The sequence below is a fragment of the Mauremys reevesii genome, linkage group 12 (assembly GCF_016161935.1).
Source record: "Mauremys reevesii isolate NIE-2019 linkage group 12, ASM1616193v1, whole genome shotgun sequence".
Lineage (NCBI taxonomy): Eukaryota > Metazoa > Chordata > Testudines > Geoemydidae > Mauremys > Mauremys reevesii.
The window spans coordinates 19,572,974-19,598,970 of record NC_052634.1 but is presented as its reverse complement, the minus strand read 5'-3'; the positions used below and the strand labels follow the sequence as shown (position 1 = coordinate 19,598,970).

At 54.4% G+C, this 25,997-nt stretch overlaps 1 protein-coding gene and 1 non-coding gene across 2 annotated transcripts in view; both read left to right on the top strand.

Moving 5' to 3' along the window:
- The window catches only part of LOC120375474 (zinc finger protein 850-like), a gene marked incomplete at its 5' end in the record, with an annotated part of 271,416 nt that overhangs the window by 175,268 nt on the left and 70,151 nt on the right, over window positions 1-25,997 (top strand). The gene's annotated exons all lie outside the window — the stretch shown is intronic.
- LOC120376433 lies at window positions 2,819-3,004 on the top strand. Its single transcript, XR_005587312.1, has one exon. It is a non-coding gene; the product is annotated as a U2 spliceosomal RNA (small nuclear RNA).

Sequence of the window (25,997 nt, the reverse complement as noted above, 5' to 3'; positions counted from 1 at the left end):
TGCCCCACATCCTGTGCAGCTGCAGGCCCCATGGCAGAGCCTGGCAGCTGCGCCACAATGCCGTCCAGGACCGCTTGGTGAAGGCCATCGCCCCGCACCTGGGAGAGATCGCTGTCAATCGTGCCATCCCCGGCACTGACAGCCTGCTGCGCCCGGACATCGTCATCACGGATGAGGACCGGAAAAAGATCATCCTCGTCGACGTGACGGTCCCATTCGAGAATAGGACCACGGCCTTCCGCCAAGCCCGAGACCGCAAACTCGAAAAGTACGCTCCCCTGGCTGACACCCTGCGAGCAAAGGGCTACGAGGTCTACACCGATGCCCTAATCGTTGGGGCCTTGGGCGCCTGGGACCCCCTTAATGAGCGCGTGCTGCAGACCTGTGGGGTGGGCCGTCGCTACGCGCGGCTCATGAGATGCCTAATGGTCTCGGACGCTATTCGGTGGTCCAGAGACATTTACACAGAACATGTCACCGGCCACCGTCAATACCAAGAGTGAGCCGGCGTGACTCCACACACCCGCAAGGGGGAAGAGACCTGTAAACTTCCCCTGCTGGACTTTATTGCCTGAGCCCAGAACCAACCAAACTGAACTCTGCCCTGTGAGGGTCATCCTATCATCATTACCCAGTCCGCTCATTTATTCACGCCCACGACTATCAGCGTGTGCTGAGGCCTGTAGCACTTACTGCCACTGGACAGCTACCCATGAGAATGGACCTTTCCAGGAGACCAATAGACATGGCCGTGGCGACAGAGGGGGCTGGGCTCCCAGGGTCTGACCCGGGCTGAGACTGGTTCTGACCTAGAGGGGTCTATCCAGCAGGGGGCAGTGTGACCCACACACAGACCCACCAGAAGCGCCTTTCTTAGGGGGTCTCCCAGGCCATCCCCCACCCTGCCCCAGGTTGGGTAACAAAGGGGCAGTATGGGACTCTGGGCTGTGTCACAACCCGGCCCCAGCCCCTCGCTCCCACAAGCTGGCGAGTTGGGTAACTGCCGAGGGATTGCACAAGAGAGAGTCAGAGCCAGGGAGAGAACCCAGGAGTCCTGGCTCCCCCCCCCACACACACACACTCTAACCACTGGACCCCACTCCCCTCCCAGGGCTGGAGATCGAACCCAGGAATTCTGACCAGCAACCCCCCCCCCCCACTCTGACCACTAGACCCCACACTCCCCTTTTAGATTTTAGTCTCGCTGCCTCTTCTATCCACCCAGCCCACCTGTCCATCCCTTTGCTGCAGGTTTTTGGAGTGTCACCCCTGCTCTGCACTCCCCCAGTGCAGCCCAAGGCTTTTCCTCCCCCCAACCACACATCCTCTCCCCCTCGTGCTGGATCATCTGCTTGGCCCCCTGCCTCCTCTCGGGGTGCGCTGTGCGGCATGGCTGGGGATTGTGCAACGGCCCAGCACCAGGCAACGCAGAACGGACACCACACACCCTGCCCCACCTCATCTGAGCTGCTCTCCAGGTGCATCGGAGCCCAGTGCCCTGCACCTTGGCACTCCTGCCCCACAGGGGGTGAGCTGCAGCCCCCGCCACACTCCACAGAGGGGAGAGGGGTCAGGCCAGCCAGCCCTTGTAACATGGTTAAATCACCACCGGGGTCGATGGTATGGGGGTGGTGACATATGCAGAAATGGTTGTTGCCCCGGCAGAGGGCAGCAGAGCATGCACACACACACACACACACACACACACACACACTTGCAAACATGCACAAACACATGCATGAATCCAGCCACACACACTCACACACACTTGCTAATATACACAAACACCCGCACAAATCCAGCCAACATCAACACAACTGCTAACAGATGCAAACATACACAAATCCAGCCACATGAACACACACACTTGCACAGCCACAAACACAACACCCACAGCTGTAATAACACCCCCCCACACACAAAACCCTTACAGAAAACCACACATACATAAACACATGCAGAAATCAATCCATCCATCCATCCACCCACACACCCACACTCCATCCCCATTCTGTGCACACACCTTGGGTCACTGCGACACTGAATACTTCAACTGGATGGGGGGGCCCAGCACCATGGCTATTCCCTGCCCCCCAGGACTCACCGGGGGCAGATTGGGGGGGCACAGGGGGCACAATCCAGTGCCAGCTGGGGGGTGGGGTTAGAGGTGGGGATGAGGCCATGGTTTGTGCACCACGTGGTTCCTGGCACAGTCTCCTTTGAGAATTTGCATTTCTTGGTAGTTTTCACCCCATCACCACTTCCTGCCCAGCCCCCTCCTGCTGTGCAAGGTGGTTCACGGGGGGATGGGAAGAACCCAGAGCGCGTGCTGCAGACCTGTGGGGTGGGCCGTCGCTACGCGCGGCTCATGAGATGCCTAATGGTCTCGGACGCTATTCGGTGGGCCAGAGACATTTACACAGAACATGTCACCGGCCACCGTCAATACCAAGAGTGAGCCGGCGTGACTTTGTGCACCCACAAGGGGGAAGAGACCTGTAAACTTCCCCTGTTGGACTTTATCCCCTGAGCCCTGAACCAACCAAACTGAACTCTGCCCTGTGAGGGTCATCCTATCATCATTACCCAGTCCGCTCATTTATTCACGCCCACGACTATCCGTAACCTGTTTGTATGAGGGATGTACCCTCACTGCTTGCTGGCTGTACCTTGAACTCACCCACCGTATACCCCGCATTGGGGACATGACAGACTGTGTATATGTATATGCCGTCCAATACCCAAACGTTAACATCCCCCTACAACCTGTATGTTACCCCCAATGACACAATAACTGATGCTTCAACACTTTGTATCGTTTATTTTCAAATATTCTCTAATAAACTTTAAATCTGTTCTTATCAGTTTAATAACTGATAAGTCCTTTATTTAAGGACTGTATGTTAAATTGATTTTTGAAACAAGGGGATGGAATAGGAGCTTGCTCTGTCCACCCTATGCATTGATCTGGTATTGCAGTGTCTCCAGGACCAGTGCCTCTCCTTTTGGGGAGAATTGTCTGGTTAGAAAAGCAGAAAAAGTTTCATTCTAAAGATGCTGATTTGAGAAGATTTTTTTTAAAGTAGTTAAAAAATCAGGCCTCTTTAGCACTTTGGTTTCTTCATGACAACATATTGTTAAAATTTCTTGGGAGTGTTTTCTGAGTCTACAGATGTGAGTTTCTTTGTCTTGCTGGAGGATTGTTTTAAAAGCTGAGATTCTTCTGTTTGCTTTGAGTCTTTTCAACAACATGAGAGACAAATGCTTTCCAGACTGAGGGTCTGTTTGGGAGATGGTTGGTTGCGGGGGGTTGTGTGTGTGTGGGTGTGGGGGGACACACAGATTGGTAATATTCGAGGTCACATGTATATCAACAACTGGATGAGTTACACAGACTTCTCCCCACCCAGCCTACGTTCCATGTATCTTGACTGAGCCTGTCGCCCACCATCCCAGAGCAGAAGCCTGAAGCCTGAGCCCCACCGCACTCCCTCAATTACAACCCAGGAGGCTGTGGCCACAATAAAAGCCCCTGGTGGCCACACTTGAGAAATGCTGGAGCCTCACAGTAAACAAATCCCAGCAGGTTTGTCACACCCTGTCCCCCACCCTGGGGATTTCCTGCCCTCTCCCACACAGACCAACCTTCCTGGAAGTTCCCACCCCCTATGAATTTACTGCCCTTTCTCCCCGCAAAGGGAACCCGCCAGCAACTCCCTGATAATCCCTCCCTCAACTGGCTCCACTGCAGCCATTTCCCTTCCCCGGCCCCTGGAAGGACGGAATGAGCTGGAGCAAAACATGGATGTTGCCCTGCAGCCTGTTAGGGCAAAAAGGGCAACTGGGAACATGTCAGAACAGGAAATAATTTCACAGCACAATTCCCCCCAGGCTCTTTCCCTGCACACGGATATTCCAGCTTGTCCTGCATGTGACAGAAACATTCAAATCTAGGGCTGTCAATTAATCGCAGTTAACTTACGCAATTAACTTTAAAAAATCATGATTAATCTCAGTTTTAATCACACTGTTAAACAATAAAAAACCAATTTAAATTTATTATATTCTTGATGTTTTTCTACATTTTCAAATATATTGATTTCAATTACAACATAGAATACGAAGTGTACAGTGCTCACTATATATAGTTTTATTAAATATTTACACTGTAAAATATAAAGTACTGCAGTGCAATCTCTTTATCATTAAAGTGCAACTTGCATATGTAGATTTTTGTTGCTGTTGCAGAAGTGGACTCAAAAAGAAAACAATGTAAAACTTTAGAGTCCAGTCAGTCCTACTTCTTGTTCAGCCAATCGCTAAGACAAACAAGTTTGTTTACATTTACTGGAGAAAATGCTGCCCCTGTCTTATATACGTCACCTAAAAGTGAGACCAGGCTCTCTCATGGCACTTTTGTAGCCAGCGTTGAAAGGTATTAATGTGCCAGATATGCTAACATCCATATGCCTTCATACTTCAACCACCATTCCAGAGGACATGCTTCCATGCGGATAATGCGCGTTAAAAAAAATAATGCGTTAATTTGTGAGTGAAGACCTTGATGAAGAACTGTATGTCTCCTGCTCCATGGTTTTATCTGCATTCGGCCATATATTTTGTTTTATGGCAGTCTTGGGTGATGACCCAGCACATGTTGTTCACTTTAAGAACACTTTCACTGCAAATTTGACAAAACGCAAAGAAAGTATAACGTGAGATTTCTAGAGATAGCTACAGCGCTTGAGCCAAGGTTTAAAAATCTGAAGAGCCTTCCAAAATCCAAGAGGGACGACGTGTGAAACATGTTGTCCGAAGTCCTCAAAGAGCAACACTCTGATGCAAACACTACAGAACCTGAACCACTAGACAGGAAAATCAATCTTCGGTGGGTGGCATCTGACTCAGATGAGGAATATGAAGGTACTTTGGCTCGTTATGGAGCAGTACCTGTCATCAGCATGGAAGCATGTCCCTGGCCTCTGATTGCTAGAAGCTGGGAGGGGAGAACAGGGGCTAGATCTCTCCATGGCCGCCTGGTCTCCTCACTCCCTCTGAAGCCCATAGCCAGGGCCAGCCTTAGGGGTGGGTGCCACCAGGGAATTGCCCAGGGGCACTGTGGTCAAGGGCGGTGCTGTACAGTAGCAGAGAGGTGTGTGCTGCCGGTGTAAAGTCAGAAACTGCTCCCGGCTGGCAGGGGAGTGCTGCTTGGGGTGGTGCCCAGATTTCTCCCTGCTCCCTCCCAGCATAGGAACATGCAGGGGAGGGAGGGGAAGAGAAGGGGGAGAGAGCGGTGATGAGCGGATACTGCTCCCCCAATGTTTCTCCGTGCCCCCCTAGGGGGCTGTGAGGGGTGAGCAAGGAGCGACATCAGGGCTCCCTGCATCCAGGTCACCTTCCCCACCTGGGCTGCATAAGGGGAGGACAGAGAGCAGCAGCCCAGGTGGAGAAGGTGACCTGGATGCAGGGAGCCCTGATGTCGCTCCTTGCTCCCCCCTCACAGCCCCCTAGCGATGTGCGGAGGAGCAGTGTTCAGGGGCGGTGGGGGGAGCGAACAGCAATGCCAGCTACTCCGTGCATCCAGGTCACTTTCCCCAAGTGGGCACAGGAGGGGGTGCAGGGGTTAGGGGAAAAGGGGGCACAGTGCAGGGATTATGGGTACGGGAGGAGGCAGGGGTTAGGGGTGCAGGGGTTAGGGGCACTAGAGGGGGGTACAGGGTTAGGGGTGCAGAGCTTGGGGGCACCAGAGGGGGTTCAGGGGTTGGGTGCCGGGGGGCACAGGGATTGGGGGACAGGAGGGGTGAGGGGTGCAGGAGGGGAGTGCAGGGTTGGGGTGTAGGGGTGCCAGAGGTTAGAGGTTATGGGTTCATGGGGGCACAGGGTTGGGGTTTTGGGGGCACAGGGTTAGGGATTAGGGACATAAGGGTGCTGGAGGGGGTGCAGGGTTAGGGGCCCCAGAGGTTGGGGATGTAGAGGTTAGGGGTGCTGGAGGGAGCACAGGGTTAGGGGTGCAGAGGTTAGGGGTGCCAGAGGGGGGCACAGGGTTAGGGGCGTGGGGGAGGACGCAGGGTGAACAGTGCAGGGTTAGAAGCACAGGGGCTCTCCTGTGGCCCAACCCCACAGCAGATTGACCCCATGTTTAAAGAACAAACCTCTATACTAAGGGCTGCAATATCCACTGGGGTGAGAAAAACTGCATCAGCTCCTTGCTGCCCAGCCTGTGAGAGCTCTGACTGTGCGTCTATGAAGGGAACAGTGAATGGAAGTTAAGTTGCTCCGGTTCACGCTCTGTTAGAGTCCCACCGGGAACAGTGAGCAGAAGTTAAGTTGCCTCCTGTTCTCTAACTGATGGGTGGGGGGCAGCAGGGATTAGGGGCATGGAGAACGGGGGTGCCTGACAGGCATTGGGCTGCGGGGTTCCCTGCTGCAGCTCCGCAGACTGGAGCCTGCTCTTCCTGTGCAGGGCCAGCTCCAGCTTTTCTGCTGCCCCAAGCAGGAGGGGGGAAAAAAGAACAAGCTGTGGCTCTTCGGCGGCAGCTCAACCACACTGCTGCTTCTGCGGCAGTTCGGCGGCGAGTCCTCCCTCCCTTCCTCTTCGGCAGCAATTCAGCAGCAGCTCAAAGACTAAGACAGGGAATGAGGGACCCGCCGCCGAATTTCCGCCCAAGACCCAGACATGCTGCCCCGATACCGGACGGGCCGCCCCTTTGAATTGGCCGCTCCAAGCACCTGCTTGCTACACTGGTGCCTGGAGCCAGCCCTGCTCCCGTGACAAGCAGGGGCTGGTGCAGAGCGTGGCAGGGCAGGGAGATGACATCTCCCCCAAGGGTGGGGCCTTTTCACAGCAAGGGCAGCACCTCCCCGCAGTAGCACAGACCCCACCTACTCCTCCTGCTTTCTCCTGACACCAGCACCATCCTTCCCAGCACCGCCTCATGGCAGCATCTGCTTCCGGACTCGCACCAGAAACAGGAAGTCTGGGCCGGGCCTGGCAGCAGCTGTCAGGAAATGGAAGCAGGAGACACGACCACTCCCATGGTGCTGTGGGGCCCGTCCTGGCTGGTGGGAGATGGAGGCAGTGGACACTACCACTCCCATGGTGCTGTAGGGTTTTCAGGTGGGGTGCCCCCCCGCCAGGGTTGGGCTCCAGGGGAGGTTTGGCAGCTTAAGGGACTGGGGGGGTGGGTTGCTTGGAGGAGGTTTGAGGACCAACAGCGAAGGGGAAGTTGGACACTGGCCAGAATACCAGGAGACAAGGCAGGTGAGATACCACCTGTTACTGGACCAGCTTTGGAGCCACACAGGGTCGTCTTCATGCAGGGGAAAGGTGCTCAGAGCATCACAGTTCAATAGAAGGTGGAACGCTCTGCCCCGAACACCAGACATTCCCCTACTTCCTGGAACGGGGGGGCCTGTCCCCATTGGCCTGTAAACAGCCCCACCATGTACCCCAGAGGTGGCTGCATCTTAGCACCAAGACACCAGTGGTCACTGCTCCAGAGGAGATGGTACATACAGGCCACTGCCCTACGAGGCCCCCAGATGTCACAGACTGTGCACTGTCTTAGCTGGTCCCACACATTACTGCCCCAAGAGGTGAGGTACACACAGACTACTACTCAAACTGGGCACCTGGGGTCACTGCAGCAATGGTTGGGGGGGGGGGATACATGCAGGGCACTGCTGCACATGGCCACCAGGGGGCACTGCTGCAGTGGTGGTGGTGGTGTGTGTGTGGGGGGGGGGGTGATAAACAGGCCACTGCCTGAAGTGGCCACTACCACAATGGTGTGGGGAGAGGGGGAGGGAGATATCAATAGGGCACTGCCACACCAGGGCACCACGGGGAGGTCACTGCTCCAATTAGTAGAGATACACATCGGGTAGTGCCCCAACTGGGGGCCCTACCCCAGAGAGAGAGGGGGCTGGGGAGAGAAGAGGAAATCAAAGGCCACTGCCTCATTTAGCCACCAGGGGTCACTACCTAAATAGGGGGGACACACAGAGGGCACTGCCCCACCTGACCAGCAGGGGTCACTGCCCCAATTGGGGGATATACAGAGGGTATTGCCCCACGGGGATGCCAGGGATCAGTGCCTGCCATATCTGGCACAGGGGTAGAAGGGATAGGGTAACCAGATGTCCCGCTTTTATAGGGACAGTCCCGATATTCGGGACTTTTTCTTATGTAGGTGCCTATTACCCTCCACCCCATCCCGATTCTTCACACTTTCTATCTGGTCACCCTGGGGGGGGGGAGGGGGCTACACACAGGGCACTGCCATACTTGGCCACCAGTGCACATCCCTAGTGGGGGAGTGACACACACCAGGAGCAGGGCTCACTGCCACAAAGGGGTTGGAAGACACCCAGGGCACTGCCTGACACGGCCACCCAGGCACCCTGCCACCTTGGGGGAGGTGAAGAACACACCTCAGGCACTGACTCCTCTGGTTACCAGTGCTCACTGGCCCAATGCAGGGGTTGGGGGAGTAAATACACACAGGGGACTGCCTCACCTGGGCAACACGAGTCACCGAGATGAGAGTGGGATACGCAGAGGGCACTGCCCCAATGGCTGATGTACATACAGGGCCCTGCCTCACCTACCCACCAGCGCTCATAGGCGCAATGGCAGTGGTGGGGTCACATAGGCAACTGCCCTCAGTGGCCACCAGGGGTCGCTGCAGCAATGCTGGGGGGGATACATGCCAGGCATTGCTGCCCCTCACCACCAGGAGTCACTGCTCCTACAAGAAGGCAGGGGTCCCGTGCCCAGCCAGCAGGGGTCACTATCACTGGGGAGGGGCTATGGGGAAGCAGAGAAAGAGCAACTAACTGCAGTGGGGAAAATCGTCATCTACAGGGGAGAAAGAATGGACTCCGCTAGGACATCGCACCAACTCCGGCCAGGCTGGATACCAGCAATTCGCGGCCGGAGCAGCTCCAGCTAGAGGCTGGGCAAAGTCAGGTGACCTTGGTGTTAAATCCTTGGGGCAGCCGGTGTAGGAAGCAATCACTTGAGGCCACAGAGCAGGCAGCTAACCAAAACCTCCATTTTATTTACAGATATACAGAGAGCTCACTCAGCCGGTTGAAACCGGTTGAGCTAACCCATAATAATCTAACTCAGTTGCCATAGCAACAAAAACCATGACAACCAAATACACAACACTTGGTCTCTGTGCTGAGCAGGCAGCGAGGAGGGACAGGGAACCCCCCGGCCAGGGTCTTGCTGCCCAAGGAGGGGGAGATCTGTGGCAGGCTTTGGAGTAGCTGATTCAGCAGCCGTGAGCCACACGCTTGTCCCTGCCTGAGGTCTCCAGGAGCACATAACACACAGGTGTGCACTGCATGTAGGCACCAGTGTAGCAACAGGGCCAGACTCTGCTGAGTGCTGCCTGCGAGAGACAGGGGCAGAGTCAGACTGGCAGATGGGGGCAGGAGATGACAGGGCCAGCGGCCATGAGCTGAACCCATCACAAGTCCAGCCTGTGACGTCACCATCCGTCCCTGCAGCTCTCCATCTGTCCCGCTGTCCGTCCAACCCTCAACCCCCATCCATCCCCAATGTATGCCTCACCCCCCTTCACCCATCTGCCTCACACACTCATCTATTTCCTCATGCATCCTGCTGTCCCTCTGATTGGCCCTGCAGTGCCCAGCACAAGGAGGCATAGTGGACCCTGAGCGAGGCTTTTGGGTGATGCAGTAATGGAGCTAGCGGGTGATAAGGGGGGTTCTGGGCATCTCTAATCCTGTGCCCAAAGCCATGACTGCGAGCCCACTCCTCTCAGTCTCAGACCCCACAGCCCCAAAGACATGACTGGCCACTCACGCTGTGACCCAGTTACAGCAATGAGGTCTCCCTGCAGATAAGGGGTGGGAGGAGCAACCCCCTTATCCTGGCAGGCAGGACACATCCTTCCCAGTATGGCAGAGACCTTGCCCGTGGGCAGATAGACCCAGCTGAGCCCATAGGAGACTGGGGGGGGGAGCAGAGGAAGAGGATGCAGGCAACTGAACATGACAGGTGTCCATGAAAGGAGAGAGAGAGTTTGAGTGTAAGTTGGCCAACACAGAGAGAGAAACCTCGGAGGAAGAAAGAAACTCAGAACAGGGAGTCACCCTCATGGATCCAACCTTCTGCTAGGGAGCACACACCACTCCTGGCCAGAGAGATGATCAGCCCCCACAAATGGCAACATCATCTCCCTTGAAGCCACAGCTAGTCCGGAAACCCACAGCCAGGTAACGGGACGTCCCTGCCTGGAGCCAGCGGGGCTGTGACCAGAGCCCTTCCCAAACCAGATACTTCTCTCACTGATAGAGACAGCTACTCTCATCCCAGCTGGGCAGGTCTTGCCTGGCATCAACAGGATTCACAAGGTTACTGCTCTCGCTCACTTTCCATCTCACCTCAGAGCTGGACTCCGTCCCCGCGACTTCTTTTCCCTTGGTATGAAACACAACACAAAAGAAAAAGCAATGGTGGCGAGGCTCCTCTTCTAGCTACTCCCGCACCCCAGGGCTCCGGCTTCAACCCTCCTCCCATTCTGCCATCACAGCTACAATTAGAAATCTGAGCCCTGGGCTCACACCTGGTTGTCTCCTCAATCCTTGGCGCTGTCCAGCATGTCTCCCTCCACAGAAGTCACCGGGCCTCGTCTTAGACTCCATCTTCATATTGCTCTTCTCCTTCCCAGAGCTCCTGCTCTGCTCCTCAGACCTGTCTGTCCTCAGCTCTGCAGGCAGAGGGGAAGGGGCATGATGGGAACACACACGCCCCATTCCAGACACCACACAGCATCCACAGGGCTACCAAACCACGTCACCTTCGGCCAAAACCACCCCCCACCCCGAGGGAGCAAAAAGCCTTTGTGAGCTCAGCACACACAAGCCAGGAAAAGATTAACACCCACACCCAGCCCAGCCAAAGTGGGAGCTTCCCCACCTTCCCGGCCACAGATCCACGGGGCTCATGGATGGAGGAGTTTGGGGGGCTGTGGGGGCCCCTGAAGGACTAGCTCAGCGTGTGAATGAGTGACTGGGATGTATGTGGGGGCCGGACTGTGGGTTGGGGTGTCCAGGGGGACCCAAGGGAAGGGACTAGGGGGATTAGGGATAGAGGAGGGTGGGGTTACCAAGGTGCATTGTGGGAATGTGGGATTTAGAGAGCCCAGAGTGGATGGGTGGGGGCGGGTTGGAGGGCCCCACAGTGGCTGAAAAGGGGAACCTGGCAGTTTGGGGGGTAGCAGAGATTGGAGATGAGGAACCTCACACCCTGGGGATATACTGGGACAGTGGGGGGATGGGAAAGTGGGGCCCAGCAATGGAGAAATGGGTTGCAATCAATTAGGGGCGGGGCGCTGAGGACGGGGAGGGGCAGGAGGAAGGGGATGGGGCGCTGAGGACAGGGGAGGAGGAGGAGGAGGAGGAGGAGGAGGTCATCGGGGTGGGGCGAGAGGAGGAGGTCGCGTCGGGGCACTGAGGATGGGGAGGAGAAGGAGGAGGGGAGAGAAGGGAAAGGCCAGGCAGAGTGTACAGGATGGGGAGGGGACGCTGGGGCTGAGGATCCCCACAGATGGGGGTGGGGCTGGCGAGAGGGTCACAACAGAAGGGGAGACACAGGGGGCAGGTTGGGGGGGCTTGAAGGGGCTGTCGGGGCCCTACAGAGGGGAGGAGGGTAGGAGTGCTGAGGATGGGGTGGGGGGAGGAGGAGGAAGGGGGCGGGGTGCTGAGGACAGGGAGGAGGAGGTCGGGTGCTGAGGATGGGGAGGAGAAGGAGGATGGGGTGCTGGGGGGGCAGGGTGCTGAGGACAGGGATGGGGGGAGGGGAAGGAGGGTGGGGTGCTGAGGACGGGGAGGGGGAGGAGGATGTCGGGGATGGGGCGGGAGGAGGAGGTCGGGGCGCTGAGGGGGACGAGGCGGGGGGCAGGGTGCTGAGGACAGGGATGGGGGGAGGAGGAGGAGCAGGCCTGAGGCCCTGAGAGTTTCCTGTGCTGTGTTCAACTCTCAATAAACCCTCCTGTTTTATGCTGGCTGAGAGTCACTCCGGTCTAGAGAACAGGGTTGCATCAACCCCTTTGTGGGTGAGGAGGCCCAGGGGGTCCAGAGCGCGTGGACTCCCTGAGGGGGCCCACGGTGAGAGACAGACGTGCTAAGGCTCAGAGAGGTGCGGCTCCAGGAGGTGGAGGGGCCTGACCCCGAGAGAGAGTGGACCCCAAGAAGGGCTGTTGCACTGAAAGGGGCACCCCCACGGACCACACGGGGCCAAGAGTGGGCAGGATCTGTGAGTCCGTGACAGGCAGTGACATCACAAAGGCCTTTTGCGTTGTCTGAGCAACCGGCTCGTCACTTCCGCTCTGAGACGAGCCAGGAACTACAACTCCCAGCCTGCCCCGGGGCGCCTCCTCTCCAGCCCAGGTAACCTGGGTCAACCTGACACCTCCCCCCCCCGACCCCACAACGCAACTCCTCATCCCCGCCCCGCCCCCCAGAGAGCACCGGCCCCGCCCCACCCCGGCTCCTGAGGCGAACTCGCGTGTCCCGGGGTCCCGGCCTGGCCTTGCCCCGCCCCCCGCAGCGCCGCGCCCCCAGTGCCCACCCCGCCTGCTTCTCCCTTGGCCGCACTCGGGGGCAGGGCTGGGGGCCAGGACTCCTGGGTTCTCCCCCAGCTCTGGGAGGGGGGCGAGGGGGGTAGAGTGGGGGAGGGGCTGGGGTGCCTGCTGCCCTCGCGGGGACCAGCAGAGCGCCCCCTGCAGCTTGCCACCCCAACCACGCGCTTGGTGTGCTGGTGCCTGGAGCCGCCCCTGGTTCCAGCCCCTCTGCCCAGGCAGCTCCCCCAGCCTGACACACACACACAGCCCCTGCACCCGCCCCACCCCAGGGCTCCTCAGCCCAGAGGGCAGCCCCCCAGCTGAGTGGGGAATCAGAACCCCTCGAAATTACCCTGGGTCCAGCATGATCTGCCCCCGCCCTGCCCTGCTCCGCATGTATTCGGAGTGAGTCAGTTTCCCTGTCCCAACATGTGTCCTGCCCTGTGTCTCTTCTCCTCCCCAGTTCCCTCCAAACCACCCCATTTCCCTGCACCCTGGGTTGGGTCTCGGCCAACCCCCTTCTCCCCTCCTGCCCCCAATATCTCCCTGCCCCTACAGGTCTATAGGGCTGGATCTCTCCCTCCCCCCTTCATTTCCTGCCTCTGGGGGTCTATGGAGATGGGTGTCTTCTCTGCCATCCCCTCCCCTGCCCTCCCCCCATATCCCGCTGCCTCTGGGGATCTATGGAGATGGGTCTCTCCTCTGCCATCCCCTCTCCTACCCCCCCATATCCCGCTGCCTCTAGGGGACTATGGGGCTGGGTCTCTCCCCCCTCCATCCCCTCCCCTGCCTCCAATATCCCTCTGGGGCTCTGTGGGGCTGGGTCTCTCTCCCTGCCCCTGTGCTCTCCCTGCACACGATGTCCTGGGAGTGACTCAGTTTCCCTGAACCAACATTTCACACACCCCACCTCCACCCCACATGTCTCCCTCCACCCCACCCCATTTCTCCTGCACCCCAGGCTGGGTCTCTGCCAATCCCCCTTCTCCCCTCCTCCTGACCCCAATATCTCCCTGCCCGTATTGGTCTATGGGGGTGCGTCTCTCCCTCCCCCCTTCTCCCCTCATCCCTTCCCCCAATATCTCCCTGCCCCAGGCTGTCTATGGGGCTGGGTCTCTCCCTGAAGTCCTGCCCCCAGCGCGGGGCTCACAGACAATCCCCGCCCGGCGGCTGTGACGTGCGCTGGGGCTGTGACGTGCGCTGACGGGCTCACTCCCCGCAGGCGACTCATTCACTTGAGACCAAAACGACAGAAGGTGTCACGTGTCCATGGGCGGGGTTATGCAGATGAGCAGTGTCTGGCGGCAGGACGGGGAGCAGCGAGATGAACCGAAGGAGCCCGACGGAGAGAATTCTCTGCGTGTGGACAGAATCCGGTGTGGGGAGTTCGTGCTGTGGGTGCCTGCACCGGAGTCACTTCGGGGCAGTGATTGCTACTGAGCTGCATAGTGACCAAACGCGTGTGAATGGGGTGTGGTGCCTGGCGGGGAGCAGCTCATGGTGAAAAGAAAGCAGCAGATCCTGTCCTAGCAGTGGTTTGTGGGGATTTCTTTGCACCATGAGTGGGATTGTTGTGGGTGCAACTAGACCCCCCCCTTCTCTGGTGGGGCGGGGCTTCTACTGTCTGCCTGGGGGAGGGGGAGGTCCATGATGTCACAGCCCATGGTGGGGTTTTGAATCATGTTTCTGAAGTGGGAGAGCAACTTCCCCTGCTCCCACTCACTCTCCACTAGGGGGCTGGGCTGGGATCTCTAGGGAGGGAAGCACAAGAAAAAACAGTCTCCTCTATGGAACCCAAGAGTCCTGGCTCCCAGTCCCCCTGCTCTAGAGCCCCTCCACTCCCTGGGCCAGGGATAGAACCCAGGGGTCCTGGTGCCCAGCCCCCTCCCTGCTCTGACCACTTGACCCCACTCCCCTCCCAGGGTGGTGCAGGGGTCACTGGGTCTGTGTCCCAGCTCTGCTAAGGGCCGTGACTGATTTTCCCAAAGTGCTTCCTTCTGAATCCAGCACATCTGTCCCCCCCGCCCGGTCACTGCCCACCCCCGTGTGGGGGCACCAGCACTGTGCCGGGTCGTGATGGGAAATTGTCCAAGCTGGCCCAGGAGAGACGTGTGTGTCCCTGCTGCCCCCTGCTGGTGTGGCTGAGCCCCGCTGTGTGTGTGTGTGTGTGTGTGGTGGCTTTGCAGGATTTTGTATCCTGCAGCAAGTGACACACACACACACATTGACGCACAAAGGGACTCTCAGTCCCAAGAACACTCACACACAACACACCCAGAGGGGCATGCTAGCCAACCCCCAAAGAGAGAAACAATCACACCCCCAGCCACACTCACAATCACACACACACCAGAATATTCGCAATTGTGCTCAGAGACACGACCGCACACAGTTCACTCCCACTGCTCCCAACACAAGGACCTCCTGCCCCACACAGCGTGTGCTGAGGCCTGTGGAACTCACTGCCACTGGACAGCTACCTATGAGACTGGACCTTTCCAGGAGACCAATAGACATGGCCATGGCGACAGAGGGGGCTGGGCTCCCAGGGTCTGACCCGGGCTGACACTGGTTCTGACCTAGAGGGGTCTATCCACCAGGGGGCAGCATGACCCACACACAAACCCACCAGAAGCGCCTTTCTTAGCGGGTCTCCCAGGCCATCCCCCACCCTGCCCCGGGTTGGGTAACAAAGGGGCAGTATGGGACTCTGGGCTGTGTCACAACCCGGCCCCAGCCCCTCGCCCACACGCTGCTGAGTTGGGTTACTGCCGAGGGATTGCACGAGAGAGAGTCAGAGCCAAGGAGAGAACCCAGGAGTCCTGGCTCTCCCCCTGACACTCACCCTAACCACTGGCTCCCACTCCCCTCCCAGGGCTGGAGATAGAACCCAGGAATTCTGACCACCAACCCCCCTCCCCCATTCTGACCACTAGACCCCACACTCCCCTTTTAGATTTTAGTCTCACTGCCTCTTCTATCCACCCAGCCCACCTCTCCATCCCTTTGCTGTAGGTTTTTGGGGTGTCACCCCTGCTCTGCACTCCCCCAGTGCAGCCCAAGGCTTTTTCTCCTCCCAACCACACATCCTCTCCCCCTCGTGCTGGATCGTCTGCTTGGCCCCCTGCCCCCTCTCGGGGCGCGCTGTGCGGCGTGGCTGGGGATTGTGCAATGGCCCAGCACCAGGCAACACAGAACGGACACCACACGCCCTGCCCCACCTCATCTGAGCTGCTCTCCAGGTGCATCGGAGCCCAGTGCCCCACACCTGGGCCCTCCTGCCCCACAGGGGGTGATCTGCAGCCCCCGCCACACTCCACACAGGGGTTAAGTGTCAGGCCAGCCAGCCCTTGTAACATGGGGAAATCACAACTGGGGTCGACGGTATGGGGGCTGTGACATATAGAGAAACGGTTGTTGAACCGGCAGAGGGCAGCTGAGCATTCACACACACATACACACAGACACACACACAATTGCAAACATACACGAACACATGCATGAATCCAGCCACACACACACACAATTGCTAATATACACAAACACCCACACAAATCCAGCCAACATCAACACAACTACTAACAGATGCAAACACATGCACAAATCCAGCCACATGAACACACACACATTTGCACAGCCACAAACACAACCCCTAGAGCTGTAATAACACCCCCCCCACACAAAACCCTTGCAGAAAACCACACAAACACATGCAGAAATCAATTCATCCATCCATCCACCCACCCACACATACACCATCCCCATTCTGTGCACACACCTTGGGTCATTGTGACACTGAAGACTTCAGTTGGATTGGGGGCCCAGCACCATGTGTCTTTGCAAGCAAGGTTGAGCAATTCCCCATGTGTGGCCTCATCATAGAATAATAGAATTCAAGATCAGAAGGGACCATTATGATCATCTAGTCTGACCTCCTGCAAGATGCAGGGCACATAAGCCGATCCACCCACTCCTGAACTAATTCACTTCCTTGACTCTGCTGTTGAATGCTCCAAATCATGATTTAAAGACTTCAAGTAGCAGATAATCCACCAGCAAGCGACCCCTGCCCCATGCTTCGGAGAAAGGCAAAAAACCTCCAGGGCCACTGCCAATCTACCCTGGAGGAAAATTCCTTCCCGACCCCAAATATGGTGATCAGCTGAACCCCGAGCATGTGGGCAAGACTCTCCAGCCAGACCCTCTGGAAAAGGCTAACAATATCCCAACATTGACCCTTTGTACTAATTACCAGTGTGGCACGTTATTGACCTATTGACTAAACCCGTTATCCTATCATACCATCCCCTCCATAAACTTATCCAGCTTAATCTTAAAGTCACGGAGGTCCTTCGCCCCCACTATTTCTCTCAGTAGGCTGTTCCAGTATTGCACTCCCCTGATGGTTAGAAACCTTCGTCTAATTTCAAGCCTAAATTTCCTGACTGACAATTTATATCCGTTTGTCCTCGTGTCCACATTAGCACTGAGCTGAAATAATTCCTCTCCTTCCCTGGTATTTATCCCTCTGATATATTTAAAGAGTGCAATCATATCTCCTCTTATCCTTCTTTTGGTTAAGGAAAACAAACCGAGCTCCTCAAGTCTCCTTTCATACGACAGGCTTTCCATTCCTCAGATCATTCTAGTGGCCCTTCTTTGTACCCGTTCCAGTTTGAATTCAACCTTCTTAAACATGGGAGACCAAAACTGCACACAATACTCCAAATGAGGTCTCACCAACGCCTTATATAACGGGACTAGCACCTCCTTATCTCTACTAGAAATACCTCGCCTAATGCATCCCAAGACCGCATTAGCTTTTTTAACGGCCACATCACATTGCCTACTCATAGTCATCCTGCGATCAACCAGGACTCCTAGGTCCTTCTCCTCCTCCATTACTTCCAACTGGTGCGTCCCCAGCTTATAACTAAAATTCTTGTTAGTCATCCCTAAATGCATAACCTTACACTTCTCATTATTGAATTTCATCCTGTTATTAATACTCCAGTTTACAAGGTCATCCAAATCTCCCTGGAGGATATCCCGATCCTTTTCCGAATTGGCAATACCTCCCAACTTGGTGTCATCCGCAAACTTTATCAGCCCACTCCTACTTTTGGTTTCGAGGTCAGCGATAAATAGATTAAATAAAATCGGACCCAAAACCAAACCTTGAAGAACTCCACTGGTAACCCCCCTCCAACCCGACAGATCACCCTTCAATACGACCCTCTGCAGTCTCCCCTTTAACCAGCTCCTTATCCACCTCTGGATTTTCATTTCGATCCCCATCTTTTCCAATTTAACCAGTAATTCCTCATGCGGTACCGTATCAAACGCCTTACTGAAATCAAGATATATTAGATCCACCGCATTTCCCTTGTCTAAAAAATCTGTTACTTTCTCAAAGAAGGAGATCAGGTTGGTTTGGCACGATCTACCTTTCGTAAAACCATGCTGTAATTTGTCCCAGTTGCCATCGGCCTCAAGGTCTGTAACCACTCTCTCCTTTAAATTTTTTTCCATGACTTTGCATGCTACAGATGTTAAACTAACAGGCCTGTAGTTACCCGGGTCACTTTTTTCCCCCTTCTTGAATATAGGAACTATATTAGCTAATCTCCAATCAAACGGTACAACCCCCGAGTTTAGAGATTTATTAAAAATCATTGCTAACGGGCTTGCAATTTCACTCGCCAATTCCTTTAATATTCTAGGATGAAGATTATCTGGGCCCCCTGACTTACTTATTCATGCAGGTGATGGCTGATTCCCCCAATTTACAGCCAGTGGTGAGCTCCAGCCAGTTCACACCCAGTCACAAGAACCGGTTGTTAAATTTAGAAGCCTTTTTAGAACCGGTGGTTCCAGGACAACTGGTTCTAAAAAGCTTTTAAATTTAACAAAGGCTCAGGCAGCTGTCTGCCTGGCCCCAGCTCACCTCCCTCTCTCCCCTGAATGCTCCGCCCTCCTTCTTCTCTGCTTCCCGCGAATCAAATGTTCACGGGAAGCCAGAAAAAAGCAGCAGGTAGGTAAGCTGGGTGTGGGGGCGGAATGGCTCCCTCTGGCCCTGGCCGAGTGCCCCAGCCCGGTCCCAGCCAAGCACCCCCAGCTCGGGCCCGGACCGGGGAGTTGGGTCCCGCCGCTCCAGCCCCGGTGCCGGCGGAGCGGCTCTGGCCCCGGTGCCGGCCCGGCCCGGGGAGTCGGGCCCCACAGGGCCAGTTGAGGTCCCGGCGGAGTGGACCCGGTCCTGGCCCCAGGCAGTGTGGTAAGGGGGCAGGGAGCAGGGAGGGGTATTTGGTTGGTTGTGGAGGGGTGGATAGGGGTCAGGGCGGTCAGAAGGCAGGGAACAGGGGGATTGAATGGGGGCAAGGAACCTGGGGGGCAATCAGGAAGGAGCAGGGGTTGGATGAGGTGGTGGGGGCACTCAGGGACAGAGAGAACTGGTGGTTGGATGGGGCAGGGTTCCCGGGGAGCCATCAAGAATGAGAGGAGGGGTTGGATGGGGCTGCAAAGGGCAGTCAGGGGACAGGGAAAGGGGGGGATGGGTCAGGGGTCCTGGGGGGTGTCAAAAACATGGGGGGTTGGATGGGGCATGACCTCCCAGGGGGGGCACGACCCCCTCGTGAGGTGAGAAGGAGGGAACCGGTTCTTAATATTTTGGTAGCTCATCACTGCTTACAGCATAGTGACAACCATATTACACAATTCTTATAACTTCATATGCATGAATGGTATGCATCTATGGGTAGATAAATGACTTTCAGCAGACCATATCCTTTCCCCTGATACCTTACAAGTCATGCTCTATATGTAAGATCACGACTATATGAAAATGAGGAATATGGGGGATACAGCCCGCTCCCCCAAAGGTCTAGAATGTCACACTAAGATTCTATTTTCATTTACGTAACCAACTTTGACCTCTCTGCCTAACACTTATAATCACTTACAATCTATCTTTCTGAAGTTAATAAACTTATTTTAATGTTTTATACTTACTTGTGAAATTGTCCAAAGTGCTTGGGAAAGCTGCTCAGATTAAAAAGGCTGGTGCATATTCACTTTCTTTTTGAGGAAGTGGTGAATTAATTAATGAGCTTGCACTTTTCAAGAGGTTTTGAGCAGTGTAAGATGGTACATTTCTGAGGTGCAAGGCTGAGGGCTGGGGAAGATATGCTGGTGTCTCTCTATGTATAATTGAGGAGTGGCTTATAGAGCATTCATGCAACTTAGTTGGGTGCATTGCTGCATGTTGGCTGAGTGATCACAGCACATGGAAGGGGTTTTGCTGCTTGTCACTAGTGCAGCATTGTAAGACACAGCCCAGGCTGGAGAGATAAGAGGACAGAGCAGTTCCACAGTTTGGGATTGTACCCCACGGATCCCACCACACAGAGATCCTGCTGTGACCAGCCATGGTAATACTGTGGTTAGTGGTCTGCCTTGTAGCTTCAACAGCTGCACATGCAAGATGAGTTACAGTGACCTTGACCTTGTTTCAATGTTTATCCAAAGCCTCCTTTTGACAGTTGTCAGCAAAAGGACCCGTTTCTTTTGCAAGCATTTGTATGGCTAGCCAGAGTCGAGCTTCTCCATTAACAAAAAAGATTGACCAAAAGGGCACAAGAGGAGGCACATTCAGCAAGGCAGCACTGGATGCTGGATCCTGAATCTGCTCTTTATCCAGCAGCTCTCTTGGCAAGCTCTGCCATGGTGCCACGCTCTGGGACTTCTCCCTGAACTGCTCCATTTTTCATCAACAATAACATGAAAAGTGAAAGGACAGTCATTCTCCATTTCCTGCAAGCCCTGCAGAGAACCCTCTAGAAGGGGCTCTGTGCACAGATATCCCCAGTGAATTGCATGGCCACACAACACAGGGTCTCCTGTCACAGCAAATTGCAGCGGAAGCAACCTCCTTGCCAATGCCAATAGCCTTTTCATCAACACCAGACTGAGGATTTGATTCTCTCCAATGCTCCATTGGAAAGAAGCCTTTTCCTTCACAAGCAATTACTTGGATTGTCAAGGGAGGTCTCTTCTGTTTCCTAGGAAGACACAGGAAAATGTGAGCAGAGGAGACAAAAGCTGTAGAACAAGGCACCACTGGGAGTTGAACCTGGGATCTCCTAGTTTACTAGACAAGTGCTTTAGCCTACTAAGCCATGGTGCCTTCCTCAGCAGCCCATTTGCAACCACTCCACTTGATGGTCCAAGACTACACCTTCAAATTCCAAAGTAAAAATGTTCCCCATTTCCCTCAAGACTTGCAGACCTTGAGCAGGCTGGCTCAGTGCACAGAAAGCCACAGCTGAGCTGACAGAGGGCTTCTAACATGCGCTTCTCCCACAAGCTGCTGTGATCAGATACTGATTAGTGCTCTGTGTTTCAGTCTCAGCAGCTTCAGCTCAACTCTGAGTCATGGTAACCTTTCCATCAGCTCCAGACTTACCACTTAACACTTTCCAAGACTTAGCTGCAAGGAAGGGTCTCTGTGTCTTGAACAAGCACTTACAAGGATTGTGCAGTGAGGTCTTTTCTTTTCATTAGAAGAAATAAAAGAAAGGAGCCTGACAGACAAACTAGGTTCAGCAAGGAAGAACTAGCAGATCTCCAGGAAGCAGATCTCCAGGAAGCCTTCCCACTCACCAGGAAGATCTCCTGGTGAGTGGGAAGGCTCTTCAGCCAGCTCTTCCCAAAGATCACTATCCAGAGGCCACTTCCCACAGAGTCCAGTTATGGTTACAGACCCATCCTGAAATTAGAGCAGGATATTTTAAAGCTTATTCTCACAGTAAAGTAACACAATTCAGCCATGTCAGCACAGAGGAGAAAGCACGCCGTCATTTCACAGTTGTTGCTACTGATCTCACTGACAAACTTCCTTTTCTCGGGGCTGCTCCCAGCACTTTAGGGAGTTTTTCCTCTTCTCCCTTCCAGCTGTGGTGACGGGACTGCAGCAGCTCCCTGGCTGGCCAGCTTTGCTCTTTCACTTATATCCTTCTCTTCTTTGGCTGAAGCTGTGTTTGCCACCAGTTTAATCCGTAACTGAGACCTCAGGTACCAGCAGCTAGTTACAAAGGCTCAATTCCCATTGCCATCAGTGGGAGGTTATCCAGGGCAGCAGGATTTGGCCCATGGACAGTCGAGGTGCTACAGCAGCTACATTCTTACGTGGTGAGTCCTGCAGCCTATTACCAAACTGCTCTGCCATAGTCTGCAGGGGGCCTGACTTTTTGAGAATCTGGCAGAAGAGAGACCCTGGAGCAAAGAAGGAAAATGTCCTCAGCAGTCACAGCTGGTAGGAGCAGCAAAGACTGAGTATCAGACACACTTTTTCACCAGGACAATAAATGTGCACAACCCCCTGATATATTGTCAATTCACGCCCACACCCAAGGAAGCCCTATTCTGCTCTGTTACACTCTCATGGGATGAGAGGGAAGGTCCTCTCATGGGTAAATAACTGGTTACAAGGTAGGAATAAATGGTCAGTTTTCAAAATGCAGAGAGGTCACTAGTGGTGCCCCCCAGGGGGTCTGGGACAAGTACTATTCAACATATTCATAAATGATCTGGAAAAAGGGGTAAACAGCGAGGTGGCTAAATTTGCAGATGATCCAAAACTACTCAGGAAAGTTAAGTCCAAAGCAGCCTGCGAAGAGTTACTAAAAGAGCTCACAAAACTGGGTGAAAGGGCAACAAAATGACAGATTTGTTTTTAAATGCAAAGTGATGCACATTGGAAAACATAATCCCAACTATACATATAAAATGACGAGGCCAAAAATAGTTGTTGCCACTCAAGTGAGGGATTTTGGAGTCACTGCGGCTAGTTCTCTGAAAACATCCACTCAGTGTGCAACGACGGGCAAAAAAGCAAAGAGAATCTTGGGGTTCATTAAGAAAGGGATAGAGAATAAGACAGAAAATATCTTATTGCTTATGGCCGACCACATGCATTGGCCTCCCCTCAGGCAGGGGACTTATAGGCCCTTCTGCCAGTTGGTGTTGGCAGCAGCAAGGGCTGGGTTCAATGTCTAGGGGAGGAGAGCAGCAGAGAGGGAGGGGAGAGAGAGAGTCCCAAGAGCAGAGTGCAAACCAACCAGCTGAGGGTCTCACAGGAGTCCTGAAATAACAGTAGCTCCAGGTCCCATCAGGGCCGCCCAGATGGTGGAGTAAGTGGGGCAATTTGCTCTGGTCCCTGCAGGGGCCCTCACAAGAGTTTTTTGGGGCTCCTGGAGCGGGGACCTTCACTAACTTCAGGAGCTCTGGAAAACTCTCGTGGGGTCTGGGCCTCTGGAGATTCTTCCACTCTGGGTCTTCGGCAGCAATTCGGCGGAGGGGGGTCCTTCATGAATGAAAAGTGACTTCATTGAAGTGTTGAAGTGCCTTAATGGAGAGAAAAGATTGGGTATGAAAGGACTCTTGAATCTCGCAGAGAAAGGCATAACAAGACCCAATGGCTGGAAGGTGAAAAGAGACAAATTCATATTACAACTAAGGCACAAATATTCAACAGCGAGGATGATTCACCACAGGAACAAGTTACCAAGGAAAGTGGTGGATTCTCCATCTCTTGATGTCATTTAATGAAGACTAGCTGCCTTTCTGGAATGTGTTGCCCCCAAAAGTAGCTATTGTGTCATACAGGAGGCCTGTGATATGCAGGGGATCAGATTAGATGCTCTAATGGTCTCTTCTGGCCATAAAGTCGACTAATTTCTGAAAAACTTGAGTGTAGCATTGGGAGCAGCGTCTGATGTTTTCCTGTCTAGCTGGCTTGCTTCCTAGAACGAACGCTCCTTGAGTGGGGTGATCCACAGGGAGTAGCTCAAACCTCCAAAGTGCCTGGCCAGGGGCAGGACATTGGCACAGCAAGGGAGGGGTGTGGCAGTGACATCACAAAGGCCTTTTGCAGGACCTCAGACTATTGGTCAAAGGTGATGGGGAGGTGGTGACCTCACAGAGAGATGCTGACATCAGCCAGGCAGGACAGGGGTGAGGGGCCAGGGAAACCTCAGAGACCCCTGTGGCTTTGCTTCAGCAAGTCTCCTTCTCGAGGTCTCTCTTTGAGGACTGAGAGAGTATTCGGGTTCATGGACGTGAGCTCCAGGAGGAACCTCTTTCGAGTTTTCTCCTTCCCTTTTAGTGATTTTACTAGAAAACAGACATCCCTGTTTAGAAGGTAAGAGCCTCCTCGAGGGAAGGGGTGTCATGGAGGCATCACAGTTCGGATGCCGGTGCCCCCCCCCCCCAATGTATGGAAGTTCCCGCCACCCTGCTCTGTGTTCGCAGGGCGGGAGAGAGCAGCATTCCACGGCAGTGATTTGCTCCTGGCTGCCGGAGCAGAGCAGCAGGCTCAGCTGTGAGAGCTTCCCAGAGTGATGAAAGGGGAGGGGCCCATGGCTCTGTAGCAGGAATGCAGGGCAGGCGAGTTCACGGCGGGCACTGTGGGATACCGGAGGAGGCCAGTTATGGTGATATAATGAACAGCAGCGTCTACTCTGTCACTTTAAGTTTGCTGCAAAAAGCTCTAGACCTCTCATCGAAGTCGTTTTATTTTGTCACCAAAACAGGGCAGTTTTGTCGCCAGACGTGGCATTGCACTGTGTACACCGGCCACAAGCTGCCAACCGAGGGAGTGTTGTGTGTTTTTCACACACCTGAGCAATATAATTCTGCTGAAACAACTTTGTAGTGCAGACCTGGCCAAAGATTCACTCACACACAACTTGCAAGGAAAACCTCACCTGCTCCTCTGCTTTGCAGAATCCAAACACAAGTAAAGCTTGTCAGGCCCCTGTAAAGATGGCAGGGAGTCAGGTGTGGGCAGGGCCAGCTCTGGCTTTTTTGCCGCCCCAAGCAAAAAAAAATGGGGTGGGAGCAACAAAACAGGGGGGAAAAAACGGCATGGGTGGAGCGGCAAAGCGGGGGTGTGGGGGGGGATACGGCGTGGCTGAAGCGGCAAAGCGCGGGGACACGACATGGCTGGAGTGGCAAAGTGGTGGGGACAACACAAAAATGGTGGGGCTGGAGCAGCAAAGCTGGGGGAGGGACACGGCACAGCTGGAGCAGCAAAGTGAGGGGCGGGGGACAACACAAAAACGGTGGGGCTGGAGCAGCAAAGCAGGGGGATGGGGGGAAAAACAATGGTGCAGCCGGCAAAGCAGGGGAAAAACAAAAACAAAAACCCACAGTGTGGCCGGAGCCAGTGGACTCCCTGTGCTGCAGAGTGCGCACCCGGTCTAGTGGGGGGGGGGGAAGGGGAGGGAGCGGAGGGAGAGAGAAGGGGGGCGGCCAGCGCTTCAGCGGGACACTCACCCCGCAGCCCCGACCGCCGCGCCGCCTGGCACCCTCACTCCTCTAGACTAACCAGTCCTAATATACTGTAACATGGTTATATTTCACCACCTTCACTGGTTACACCCAACAAAATTAATTATACAGCAGACAGAAACAATCACAGACCCAGACAGAGACCATGCAAATAAACATACAAAACAATACAGAAGGGAGGATTTCACAACTACATCTATACAGACATAAGGGTTTTCCAGCTGTGTCTATTGATAAGTGAGTTCTTGCCAGACAGGATGATGCTACCAAACTAAGTTTCCCTTTCTCTGGAGGTGATGGAATATCAGGGCAGGATTGTATTCCTAACAGCCCAATTGCACCTTATTTCAGTGTGACTAGTTGGGAATGTGAGGATGTGACCATACACCTCCCACCTTATGGCTGCCTTTGCTGCTTAGCCGAAGAACCAGGCCTCAGACTGTCACAGTAAGAGAAGGCCATTACACAGACAGACAGTGATTTTTTTATTCTTTCTTTTATATCTTTATAACTAGCTAAGTGATAAAAATACACCTAAATTCTTAAAGTACAGGCCTTTGCAGACTGGCCTGAAGCTCTGTATCCTAACAGTCCTCAAGGTCAGGCAGCCTCTGGGTAAGGGGGTGGGAACTCAGATCCTCCCAATGGCCAATTCCACCAGGGTCCTGTATAAACCAGGCAAGTTCCCCACAATAGCCAGACCAGATGCCCCCTTTACACTTGTGCTCTGTTGTCATTGTGTTGGAAAATCATAGTGCTAATGAAGCCTTTTTGTATTAGGCCTGAGTGAACCAAAGTTATGCTATGCTTGCCCAAACCGTGTTGGAAAGCTTACAGAACTCATTAGACTGAAGGCCGTGTATCTACCTAAGTCAGCTATTTCGCTTATCAGTTTTATTTGGCTCCCCAAGTATATGTTGGCTCCCCAAGTGTATGCAGCTGCGTTCACATGTATGCATCCAAAGTATCTAGTACAAAGGGTCAACGGATGTATCTTGTGTCCCCTTCAGAATGACAAATGTATCCTCAACAGATGTATCTTGTAGGCCC